The sequence below is a fragment of the Pyrus communis genome, chromosome 2, assembly GCF_963583255.1.
Source record: "Pyrus communis chromosome 2, drPyrComm1.1, whole genome shotgun sequence".
Classification (NCBI taxonomy): domain Eukaryota; kingdom Viridiplantae; phylum Streptophyta; class Magnoliopsida; order Rosales; family Rosaceae; genus Pyrus; species Pyrus communis.
In genome coordinates this window covers 9,317,145-9,330,737 of record NC_084804.1, presented here as the reverse complement: position 1 = coordinate 9,330,737, position 13,593 = coordinate 9,317,145, and the positions used below count along the sequence as shown (strand labels likewise).

Below are 13,593 nucleotides of genomic sequence, written 5' to 3'. Positions count from 1 at the left end.
CTCTCCACCAATTCAATACATCAAAGTTCTCCTCTTCTTCTCCTTCATTAGGATCAGAAAGATACTTGTCAACATCATTATGCACAACCCGGGCTCTCTTTGCTTTTCTCATTTCACTTTTTTCTTTCAACTTTCTTTCTATTTCGGTCATGCTTGATGAAGAGTCTCCACTTGTCGTTTGAGAACTACCACCACCACTTATACTTTGTTGTGTACTCAAAGACATATTTTCATGAATCTTGTAAAGATCAATCAATAAGTCCTTCACCCCATTTGTGGCACTTTCAACCTTTTCTTCATCCTCACCAAATTGTATCTCAAAATAATCAACAACTTTATCTAATTTGTGGCGAGGATCAAGCACAAGTGCTATAAAAAGATATTGATTCATGTCCTTAAATGAACCCCAATACTTGTCATATTTTTCTTGCATCAACTTGGAGATCATAGACAAAAGTTCATCATCTTTGTTTTCATGCAAGAGACTTTTGATCTTAAACAAATCACCAAAAGTAGTATGAACGGTTGGAGTATTAGAACAACATACTTTTAAAGTGACTTCATAAAAAGGTCTCAAAAAGATTGCAAATATCCCTGCCTCACTCCAATCATCCATCGAAGGTGGCCCCTCCCTCATATTATCATGATTGTCTTTAACAAAGTACGGAAGGTAATGACCATCATCTACTTTTAATCTATCAAAAGCCATCTTGAACTTTAAAGCCGATTCCAACATTAAAAATGTGGAATTCCACCTAGTAGGGACATCCAAAATCACAAGCCCTTTGCTCTCTATTCTCACTTTCTCAACACACCTTTTAAAGCTTTCCAACCTTTGAGGGGAAGATCTTACGTACCTAACCGCATTACGAATGCTTTGTATAGCCGTATTCAACAATTTTATCCCATCATTCACAACCAAATTGAGGATATGAGCAACACACCTCATATGCAAATATTTTCCATCATGCAAGAGTGCATTAGGAATCCCCCACCCACTTATTCGGTGCATCAAGTCCCTTAAACCGGAATCATTTGCAGAAGCATTGTCAACCGTAATGGTTAACACCTTCTCTATACCCCACTCCACTAAACACTCCTCCAAAAGTTGAGCGATGGATTCTCCTTTATGATTTGGAATAACACAAAAATTCAAAATTCTTTTATGTAACATCCAATCATCATCAATAAAATGGGCGGTGAGAACCATATAATTGGTTTGTTGAATAGAAGTCCATGTGTCCGTTGTTAGACACACCCTAAATGTCTTCAATTGACTCTTCAATTTATCCTTTTCGGAATAAAACAAGCTAAGTACATCCTTAGCAATTGTCTTACGACTAGGCACTCTCCACATAGGACAGGCTTGCATGCAAAAACGGCGAAAACCTTCTCCTTCAACAAAAGTAAAAGGCAACTCATCTATAATTATCATCTCAACACAAGCCTTAGTTATTTCTTGTTGAGAAAAACCTATAGCTTCCAACTTATCTTTCGTGCCGGCAAAGGTTAAGATATTTTGCCTATTTGCGGCAAATATTTCCTTATTAGGACCGTAGCTTCTACATCTTGCTATATGGTTTCTTAAATTAGTTGTACCATTTTTATCTGGGTCGGCCATATATGATTGAGCGCAATACTTGCACAACCCCTTAACTCTACCACCCTCAATTTTTCTTTCAAAGTGCTCCCAAACTTTAGACCTTTCATGACATTTTAATGATTCCAAAAGAGCTTCTTCTTTACTTACTTGGTCACTCTGGTCACCTTCTTTTGGAGTTGCATCGGCGGGATTTCCGGATCCACCAAGAGAACTAGGAGTTTGTCGAGGTGCCACCATGGTGTTTTGAGACGGAGTTGATTCACCAATGTCCATCTAAAATAAGAGAATCATACAATTAATTTTTCAAATAAGAGATTCATTACAATTAATGAATTAATTATTAAACACAAGGGCAAAAGTAATAGAAAGATATGACTACTTACTTCCGATGGTATACTCGAAGATGAGTTTGTTTGATCATAAGGGCTATTTGATTTTGATCTCATTGAGTTTGAACTTGAGCTTGAGGCCCTTGAGACCTTTGACGCCTTTGCGTTCATCTAATTCACACAAAACAATAAGAGGATAGTCCACGTTAAAATAATCTCAAGTTATTGGGATCAATTGGCCTTTTTTTTCCTGTTATTCTAGCGGTAGTCCACGTTAAAATAAGGCTTATTTTTAGCCAAGCCTACTAATTAGGCAGTGTTAAATCCTAGCTCATGCATAATTGGACAATAAAAGCGATAGTATTATGAAATTGAATCCTCCTAAATTCGAACTCAAACAAACAATCCAAGGGTGTTCAATTGAAAATCAAATCAAAGTGCTTTTCATTCAATTAGCCAGGTGTATCTCATTACTTGATCTTTTTCTTGCTTTTTGATACATAGACATGCTAATATGCCAATACATGAACTTAATGATGTAAATCCTTCCTATTTTCCACGGGATATGCATATTAGAGAGGTACATTTTATAACCGACTTGATGCAATTGATACCATAAAATAATAACAAACTGCCTTGTTCAGTCGTCAGCCTTTTTGCCACCAACTACACTATTAGATGAGCTATCCTGTACACTACGAGAAGAAGAACATCTACTTGACGAACTGCCTTCTCTGTGTTCCAGCCTCGCTGACTTTTTAGATTTTCTTCGTACTGATGACAAATCCTACAAAACAATGAAGTTAGGTAAATGAGGACTGCCATTCCCAAAAATGTAAAATGAAACCAACAAGGTCCATCGTAATTGCGTTAAAATGATTGGATCTTTTCAAGCAAAATTAGGGTCTGTTTTCATAATTTCAAGCAATTGGATCTTTTCCCTCTTTGTTCTTTGGATTAAAATTTCACCAAAATTCAATACAATCATGTATTTTAAAAAAATGGAAGAAAAACCCTAATTTTAAACAAATTGAATGAAGACATGAATTGGGGGAAACAGATGGGTTTCAATCGAAGTTTTCAAACAAGAAATAATAGAGAATTTTTGAAGCACCTGAGTCACTAACCTTTTGCTATGAGTGAGAATGGTCACCACCGCTGGCGCTAGCTGGGAATGAGAATGGTCACAGTGACTCAGCGAGAGCTTGAGAGAGGATGAATTGGGAATGAGAATGGTCACAGTGAGCTTGAGCCTTGAGAGAGAATGAGATTGACAGAGTCTGAGAGAGAGATGAGGCTGAGACAGGATGAAGAAGACCGAGAGCGGAGAGACTGAGAGTGAGAGCCTTGGGAAAACAGGCGAGGCGGGCGAGACCGAGAGCGGATGAAGAAGACCCTAGGTTTTAGGTTACACTCGAGGTAAACGGTGGCGTTTTAGAATTAGGATTGTTAATTAATAAAATAGCATAAAACGACGTCGTTTTGAATACTTCGGTTCGGTTCGGTTTCCGAACCCCAGAAACCGAAACCGAACCAGACATTATTTGGTTCGGTTCGGTTCAACCGATTCGGTTCGGTTTTTTTTTTTTCAGTTTTTTCGGCCTCGGTTCGGTTTTCGGTCCGGTTTTTTTCGGTTTTCGGTTTTTCCAACCCACCCCTACTTAGGCGGACGCCTACTTGGGCTACCCTCAGGACCGGCCCTGAAAACAATCAAGACTTAGATAAAAGTATCACTTCTTGTATATGTAATTAATTTTGTTGGTGAAACATCAGAGGTGGAACTCTCCCTCCAACTAAATTATACATAACCTCATAAGTTAATTTGAAGTTAGCCATTAGGTGTTCCTAAGATATCATGGTTAACTTTTAGGGTTTTGAATAGTTCTAGATATATAGAGTTTCGAACAGTTGAAATGCTTATTACGTTGTGGAGTCACCAACTCTACTTCCCCTTAACACCTCTTCACCAACTATCCACTAGTATTATTGTTGTACTAAAAAATAGAATAAATTACATTTCAATCCTCAACTTTAGGTTGCGGAACAATCTTGTACTGCATATTTTAAACATTTTAATGTTATACATCAATTTAATAAGCGGAAGAACTTTACATGAAATCACTACAAGAAAAATGGCCTTTGGGCACAAAATTAAGGACACGAACGAGGTGTTTGTGTTTGTTTAAACACCAATAAGGTGGAACAGTGCTCATTTGGTAATGGCCACCATGACTTGTGCGCAATGTTAAGAAAAGTGGACACAAACACATTATCGGGCACAGAACCATGACTTTTGTGCCGTTAATGTCAGCAATGGAAATTTTTTATTAATTTGCAATGACACCATAAATATAATTGTGTCCTATAATTTAATATATTTAAAGTAAAAGTAGATTTTTTGTGCCCTTTGTTTAAAATAATGTTTTAAACAAAATAAGAAGCCATTTTCCTCAATCTTCACGCCTCTCTGTCCTCATTCCTTCATTCCGCCTCTGTGTTTCCCTTTTCAACCCAGCCTCTCCTCAATTCCTCCGCCTCTCCTCTCTCTCTGGCTCTCCCCTTCCGAGCCTCTCTTCAACCCTAGGCTCTCTCTCTCTCTCTATCTATTTTCGCCAAAATTTTCTATTTCCCTCTCTGTGTCTCTCTTGCCTCTCATCTCAATTCTCAAGTCAGAGTTCATATCTCACGCAGAAACAGAATTTGCAAATCCTTCCCCTTCAAATTTCACACACATTGCAAATCGGTGGGTCTCAACTCAAGTCTTCAGTCGAGTTCACAAATTCTCAGACTCTGCAAATCCATCGCCTTCACACAGAATCTACAAATCAGTTGGCCTCAACTCTCATCTCATCCCGAGTTCCCCTTCAGTTCAATGCCTGTATAATGGGATTCTTTCCTTTCCACTTCGTTCCAGGTAAAATGGTAACAGTTTAGAACTTGTATTGGTTAATTTAGTTAATAATTTGTGATTAATTTTAGGATTAGGGTTAGGGTTAGGGTTCGTTTGAAACACAAGGGAACTGAGCGTTTTTCTCTTTTGGGTAATCAAAAGGGGATTTGATCTGGTTCAGATTCAAACATATCCATTTTTGCTTCGAATGGGAAGTGACCTGTTGTCACTTCGAATAGGTTTATACTGGAAGGTGATTGGCTGTTTTTATGAATTAACAAATATTGAGTTGTATATGTACTAATTAATGTATTAGCCAATGGTATATTTGGCTTTGGAAAGCTGTTATTCAGCTTTTTCATGGCACAATAATTAATTGGAAGGCTGTTATTCCATTTTGCTCAAATTTGTTCATATTTCTCTTTGATTGTACAATTCAGGTTGATTGTTCATATTTGTGACTTGTCACTATGAACGCATTTGTACAATTCAGGTTGATTGTACAACAAGTGGGTTTTCGTATTTGAACAGTAGGCAATGATTCTTTAAGGAAGTTGAACTGGTAGAGTAATTTAGTTTAGGAAATAAAGCATGAATTGTTACTAGTAGTAGTATGTATAATGTATTGATGAACTTACAATCTAGAAAGAGAAGGGGTTTCTTAGAAAGCAAATGAACTGGCACTGGTTGTACTTTGATATGTTGTCAAATTGCTATGGTATTGGAAGTGGCAAATGGTTTATTTGTTCAAGTCTCTTCGAATTTTTCTCCTAATCTTCCCTTTATAGTTAATTTTATTTCCAACTAGCTTTTGTATGCTCTAATCAATTTGCTTAATATGATGCTGTTAATTTCCAACTAGCTTCCATCTAAAATTTCCCCGACAAGAACTTCCATACGTCCTAATCCAAAGAAGCACAAGAAAGCACAAACCTTGCAAAGGGCTTCTACAACAAACAGGGGATTATGATGTTAACCTTCAGAGCTATTGTAGTTGCTTACCTGATTTTTCTTTTTATATACTTGATTAAGACATTTTGAATTTGCAAGTTCTGAAAGATGCTGAGATAGCCTTACTCCATGGCAGATCTGGAACTTCTAGGTATTGATTTTAATTAACTCTATTTTTTGGTGTCATTTTCAACTGATTGTGGGAATGGTTTTGAATTCGACTATATTCGTTTTGATGACTATATAATGAATGTGTATCTATTTGACTACATAATGAATGTGTATGTAATGAATATTGTAGTCTGTTAGCCGAGTGGGTCTTTTATTCACTAACATCAAGCAAAGGGTTATGTCAGTCGGTTTCAACAGGTTTTGCCATGGTCACTCTCAATAGCGGTAATTCCAGTTGGTCAATTTCTTTGGTATGTTACATAACTTAAAAGGATAGGAAACTTCTCTAGTCTCTGCTTGAATATTGGAATCAAAATGAAGATGATAATATTTATCTATAACGAATCTGATCATTGAGCAACTAGCCATGTAACCTTGTGCAAAGTCTTATGGGACTGAACAACCTAGTAATGCATTTTTAAGTTTTTAATGTTTGAAAGTTTTTTGGTCCTTGAACATCACTGGAAATATGTGGTAGTTTCCCCTCTTGTTGGTTGTGTGAACTGCTTTATAGAAAATCTTAGAAGTTTTGTTTGTTTTTTATCTTGCTTGTAAATGTATTTTTTATGAGGAGTACTTGTAGTTTCCCCTATTAATCTTCTGCTTCCATTGTTGGTTGTTTTGGATGGTGGAGTTGTGAAATAAGAATCATCTTTAAGCAGGTGGTGGAAAGGCCCCTAAAGCAAATATGAGTCCTCCCACAGATGATAGAGGTATATCTTTCATTCTTTATCCCTTCATTTTCTTTGCTCTTGTAAACTATTTGGTTTTTCTTTATCTTTGAATTTATATGTATATGTACGTACGGATGTATGTATGTATGTGTATCTACTACACTGAATTCGCAGGCTTTTAGTTTGTTTAAGTGCTGAATTTTTGTAAATCTGCATTTGAATTTTTTTTACCTAAACTTTGTTTCCCTCTTTTCCCATACAGGTTGCTCTGCTTGGGTTCAATTTTAAGCGCATTGAAAATGGAGGGGAAATTGATGCCAGTGCACCTTGGGACTATGCTGAGATTCAGATTTTTCCATCCCAGAACAGGTTAGGTTTTCGCCTTCCAGTAAATTTTATTCTTTTAAGGGTATATGTTTTCTCCTCTGTTGTATTGGATTATAAAAGTTTGTTCTTTCTGTATATGCTACACTAAGTGCATTATTATTTCCCGTTGGTGATTCCTTTTGTCTGGTTATTCCATTGGAGAGTAACTACATGTTTTTTTTTTTTTTTTTTTGTGTATTAGAATTGATAAGTTACCTTTCCTCTCTTCGGACTTATAATAAATTGATAAATTATAATGATTTTTCATATTGTTGTATAGTTCCCTACCGAGTGGAAGCACGAAAGACATTATCAAAGCGGAAAGCTACTTGATTATAAGCAGGTTAGATTTCAAAAAACTTATTTATTAGCTTGTGGTTGCCTGGTTATTTGTTTTTTTACTTATTCTTTGCTCTTTTCTTCAATTTGGCTGGTTGTTGCATTATGCTGCCAAGAGTATATCTTTCTACTATTATAATTAGGACTAGTGTGACAACTTGCTATTTAGCTACTCTCTTACATAAGAAATCGTTAAAGTTTATGGTATGTGTATTTAGGCAATGATTGAAAAATATTTATGTATTTTGGTTGGCGTTTCTGTCGAAACTTTGCTACATAGTCTTTCAAAAGAAAGTAGCAATGCATCAGCATCGTTGCCTTTACTGCTCGATAGATTTCTCACTCATGTTCATTTTCAGAGGCTGGAGCAGGGGCTGAAGGTTGTTTGCGGTGGTTGAGGGTTGTCTGGCATGCGAGGAACTCGAGAGTAATGGTATTTGTTAGGTTCTTAGATTTAGTTAATAGTTTTTCATGGAATAAAAAATGTATTACGAATTATTTTCATTATATGTATGAATAATTTCTTATTGATGGTATTACTATTTGAATATATATATTTTTTATATATATTTATCCTATTGGGCACAATAACAAACTTGGCTAACGAAAAGTCATCTGACATGGTGTCAGAAAAGAGGCACAGAAAACCCTTATTTGTGCTGAGCCTTTTGGGCAGCAAAGAACATATTGTGCCCTTTGACAAATGGTGACGCCCATAGAGGGCACAGACGCAAAGATAGTAGCTGCATTGTTGCTATTGGTCTATGAGCACAATTGTTGGTGCTTTTTGGCCTCAAAGGGCACAGATAATTTATTGTGTGCAGTGCTCATTTTTCTTGTAGTGAATTATAAGTAATTAATTGAATTACTCTCTATATTGTCATTCAATTTTATAATTTAAACTCAACTTTCTTAATTCGTAATTACAGCTTCCTTACCAATAGTTGAAGGTGGGGAAATTATGGTCCCAGATTTGTATTGTTTTTTACCATTATTCTTCAAGTATTCCAAAATCTAGACTGCATGCAAAAAGTAAAGAAAAAAATAAGGAAAAAGATTTTTTTTTTCCTTCTGTGAACCGACAAATGCAGTGTCGTTTGTTATGGTAGAGGCCTACATCATAATATATTGTGGCTGACTGTTGGTGGTGAGGTAGTCTCCATCGGGACAAGTATCTCTCTCGAGCCTCTCGATTGAATTCTGAATCGATCATATTATTATTACACATTAACAAATTAAATGTGAAATGGACCTGTCCTAAAGTATGAGTAGTATTGAAATGCACATGTTACGCCTGCAGGCAAACACCCACCCATCACCGAAACACACAGACCAACCCACAGGGAGGGAGAGAGAGAGAGAGAGATATGCATGCATGCATGCATTGGGAAATGCTCATCTCTGATCGATCGATCGACCAGATTTATATCAGAGCATTACTTTTATTTATTTTCTTTTTCTTCATCACTTTCCATATCCGGATTAAAGTTCCCAAACCCCATGTCCGATTCCCCCACTTCCCTTCTTTCTTTGCATGTCTATCATTCAATTTTGCAACCTTCTTACTTTGCGGGAGTAACTTCAATTCATGGTAAAAATCACATTTTGTTCAACAATAAGTAGAAAGAAAATAAATTTTGGAAGTTACGTAAAATTGTGCTTATCTCTCTCGTCACGTATATATTAAACACTTAAAAATCTCTTGATGTTGTTGTGGTTATCTAATTATGATAGCTTTAGCACCAAGTAAGACAGTTAAGAATAAAATAAAGAAGAATTTTCATAATTTGTGAGAGGTGCTTTGTGTTAAAGAGATTTTTCCTATACCCAATTCAAAAGCTCAATGACGAACACCCAAACAATTAGTATTTGTCATGTATTTAAAAAATAAACCGTATATTCAATAGAAACACTCATCACTTGATGCTTCGGTGACAAGAGAATATCTCACCACTAACCGAGTCGAGTTTTTATCCGAGGGTTACTGGATATTGATAGACGACTACAGAATCATCATGTAGCTATAGAGTGGGTCCAGGGCTGCTCTGCAAATGACCCGACCCCGCCATGCAGGCCCCATGAATGAATGCCACTTCTCCGTCACTTTCCCCAACCAAACGGTCAAATTTTACTTTGGCAAAGGGAAGGAGAGAGGAAGATTGCATATATATAAAGCTGGCATATATTTCCAAGCATCCTGAGCACAAGTAAGGTATGTTTCCAATACAAGAAATAATGATATCCCCATCAGACCCGGTGCCAGACCCCATCAGGAAGCAGCAGCCGAGTAAGCATCACATTTGGTTGTCAAGACAATTCTGGCACAATATTAATTCAAACCCAAAGCCAAATGGAAAAGTCTCCTGCCATTATTATAGCTTTTGCTGTGCGAGAGAAGTCACCATGGTCATCATCGACGTTAACAGAGATAAACTTATATAACACGAGAAAATGTTTTTACTAATATTTCGTATCAATGATAGAATGATACAATGTTATTATATATGTAAACAATGCCTTACATATTGTCTTTGTATTATTGATATAGAATATTACAATAACGATGTATTCGTATCATGAAAATCGTTCTTCTACGTCTCATGCATGCATTAGCAAAACATGAGTTTTGGTTTTATATATTGGTGAAAGAGACGGATGGAAGGGAGACAAATTCAAAGGGTTGGTTTTATATGTTTGTTAGGGTGATGAATGAGATTCCCAAAAAAAATGGAAAACAAAGCTGTAAAGATAGAGAAAGAGAGCGAGAGATTCTTCATAATGTGAGAGTTCAAAAGGGTCGAGATCACATGTAGAATATAAACAAGTTGAATGGAAGAAAGAAAAGAAAAAGGGGAAAACAAAGATAAAGAAAACTTCCATCTCCACAAGTCAAGGTTGCAAAAACAATTTGATCCACAAAAGGTGATGAAGCACAAACACACATGATTCCCATGTACTTATCTTTATTTTTCTCCCTCCCTTTTAAACTAATTTGTATAGAATCCTTATCATAATATCACGCCTAAAGTAATCTTACTCTCAAAATTAATTTTTTCTTAGATTGAAGGTTCGAATTCTGAATGTAATCTACTCTTACTCGTCACCCTACTCACCTTGACCGCTAACCTAATCTGAGAGGCTACTTTTGGCCCTTGGACTTAGTGTATCTTTTGTTTCAAGAAAGCAATCAAAATGTAATAATATTGGTTGTATTTTTTTTGCTTTTGATGCATGCTTTTTGGATTTGGGTAGTGGTTAAGCCAAAGTATGGTCGATCGATGCAGTTGGGTTGGCAATAATAGAGCTACAATGAAAGAGAAAGATGAGGGAAGGTGGGCAGGGAATCACTCTCTCTATATGCTTCTTTTTCTGTTGTTTTCCATCTAATGACTATGTCCTTGTTCATGAGATGGCATCTTTCTCTTTCTATTTCATCAAGTTTCGGAGCGATTGTTTAATTGTATGATCGAATTCTAGGCGAATAGAATAGAACTTTTTCCTAACTTTAGCATTTTTATTTTTGAATATTAGATAATAACGAAATAAATATAATGAGTCCTAGATCAAGCTAGGTTTTCCAAATTAATTAGTAAGAGCAAAATGGAGATAGATGTTCAAACAAAAACAATATTATGTTGTAAGAGAATTTGGAATCATAACTGTGAATCTGAATCTGAATCTGTATCATTTACCTTGTTTCTATTTTTATTTTTTTAACAAACGATATTTTCTTTGTTAAGAGGTGCGGGAGTAGACTAAGTCTCATAATGGGCTAGCAATAACGTGGTTCAAATTCGCCTTTGACAAGAATTGAACTTAAGACCTCTTACTTACAAGTGAAAAAAAAAATCACTAAATCGTAGTATTAAGTGACACCTTGTTTCTATTTGAACGTTTGGTTTGTTAAGTAAAAAAGTTATAAGTTACAGAGAGAAACCTCCATCACAATAAGTACAACATCCATATGATGACCCATATTTATGATCGAATCAACTACAAACTTTGTCTCCCAAGTTATGCGATCAACCAAAATTTGATGGAAGGATCTACCAAGGTGACGATTATCCTGAAAAACAGTCTTCAATCAACAGGAAGGAAAATACTTTCCTAATATAATGCAGAAATAACTAGTTTTGAGTCTCCTTCTACACACATATCTCTTGTATTCTTTTCATTAGCTATTTGTGGTCCAACATATTTAATTAAAATTAAACTCTAGTGGTTAAGCAGCCTGAATTATGGCAGAGAACTTGGAGAGATCGAAGAAGATTAGGATGCCATGCCATGCTGTATATATCATTACTATTAGTGCCTTGTGACTCTGTCTGTACGGCCTGCCCTGCTACGAAAGAGATTACTATTACTAAATAATATTATTACCCATGTGGGTGTGTGTGAAACTATTTAATTAAGACTGATTAACTCGTTTTATAATCGTACTAAACAAGGTTAATTAATTGTTAATACTACTGTACTTATTTAAAAAAAAAACCAACAGATTAGATTAGAGAAAAGTTTATCAATAATGTCAGATTATGCCTCCTCAAATCCTCCGCAGATGAAGATTATGTGCAGGATCAAGGTGTGGAACCCTAGCTAGTTGCCCACTTTAGTTAATTAACTTTCCGGCAAAGTTTTTGGTCACTAATTAAATGACAGATATGTTTGTCATTTTGTCTCCTTGATTGAAACTACCTTTCCATCCATTTGCTTAAGTACTTACTTAGAAAATGTTACAAACTATCTAATTAGAATTATCTTCTTTTGGTGATTTGGTGGTTCATAAATTATAGTCGTTCACCATTCAATTTGGCATCAAGAATGAAGATTAAAACACTAAAAAGACGTCCACTGTTAATATTGAATTCATAAGTGAATGACTATTTATATCTAATTTCTTGGTGACTTGAAGAACATTTTTTATTCAGTTCATGATTAAGAAAAGAAAAAAAGAACATATAGTCGCTTAGTTGTGACACATTTTACATTGAATATGTCGTTCTATAATTTATAACCATGGTTGGCTATAATGAATACAATTGTCACCCGTTGTCTTCTTAAAAAGTAGAATAAAAAAACATTTATTTAATTTTTTATTTGAAAGGTACATCTTTAATATCTTGCTACGGCATCAAATTCTTAACAAGTGAGCAAATAACGCTTTAATGCAATAACAGAAAATAATTGTATTTATAAATTTTGTGCAGACTCAGTTTTCACCGATATCTCTTCTCCTTAATAACTAACAATTTAATTGACTAATACTATCGTTTGTAAAAAAAAAAAAAAATTATTAACAAGAGAGAGGAGTAGGGCATGCCCGCATGGGCTAAGATAACTCAAGAAGGGATAGATGCATGTGGAGACAAATTATTGTGTGTTTTGGATACTAATTGAGGATTAGTTCAAGGACCACCGAGTTTATAGAATATTAATTATAAATATTTATATATTACATGCATGTTTCCTAGCTACGTGTTGATTTCCTATATCTAAACTAGAAGCTAGTAGCTATCTCTTCGTATATATTAGCATGCTAGGATTTTGTAACATTTACACATTTAATTTTTTTTGCCTAATTTAGAAGAAAGGTGGCAATGGCATGACCTAGGTGATGTGGAGGAAGAGTAGGGCGTGAGATAAATTGGTAAGCAAAACCCATCAACTTTGAATGAGAGTTTATCTTTTTATTATAAACAATCTGACGAGAGATTCTCTCTTGCAACTATTTTATATTTTCAGTTGTGTCAACTAGTCACATAATTAAATATGCCACAAGATAGCATTTTCTTTTCTCAGGTACTTATTTTATGGTTGTAGCTTGAATAAAAATGAAGTAGGAATTGTCATTTCACGTGGCAGGGTGACTAATTCGAAAGACCAATTAGAATTTAAACATACAATGCGTTACATAATCTGAAAGACTGAAACATAAGTAAATACTAGATACTCATAAACTCAATAAAGAAAATAAACTAATTTTTGCAAGATATGGTATGTTTTAACCACATATCTTATGACGTGCGATGAATCTTAGCAGCCAAGTTATTGTCACCCTTTTCTAAATTAACAAAACTTGACTACCGATTATGCGGGAAATAACACCCAAGCAATTAAAGTGTAACCTGGATAAGTCTAAAACGGAACAAATTTTATCCACTAGTTTCTACCAATCTTATACTAATTTTATCAGATGGAGCATCAACTTTGAAAAATCTGAAGAATTAGTTGGGAATGATTGTCACGCTGTCAAATTTAGCTTTGGTCAAG

The 13,593-nt window shown here is 35.3% G+C and overlaps 1 long non-coding RNA gene across 4 annotated transcripts; it reads left to right on the top strand.

Moving 5' to 3' along the window:
* Positions 1-4,437: 4,437 nt before the first annotated feature.
* LOC137727057 (uncharacterized) lies at positions 4,438-7,889 on the top strand. Of its 4 annotated transcripts, XR_011067720.1 has the most exons (6): positions 4,438-4,846; positions 5,685-5,924; positions 6,579-6,657; positions 6,881-6,987; positions 7,265-7,327; positions 7,683-7,889. It is a non-coding gene; the product is annotated as an uncharacterized lncRNA (long non-coding RNA). The 4 variants fall into 4 exon arrangements; XR_011067718.1 differs by having other exon boundaries at positions 4,438-5,924; positions 7,683-7,881; XR_011067719.1 differs by having other exon boundaries at positions 4,438-5,924; positions 6,591-6,657; positions 7,683-7,880.
* The last annotated feature ends 5,704 nt before the right edge of the window (positions 7,890-13,593 follow it).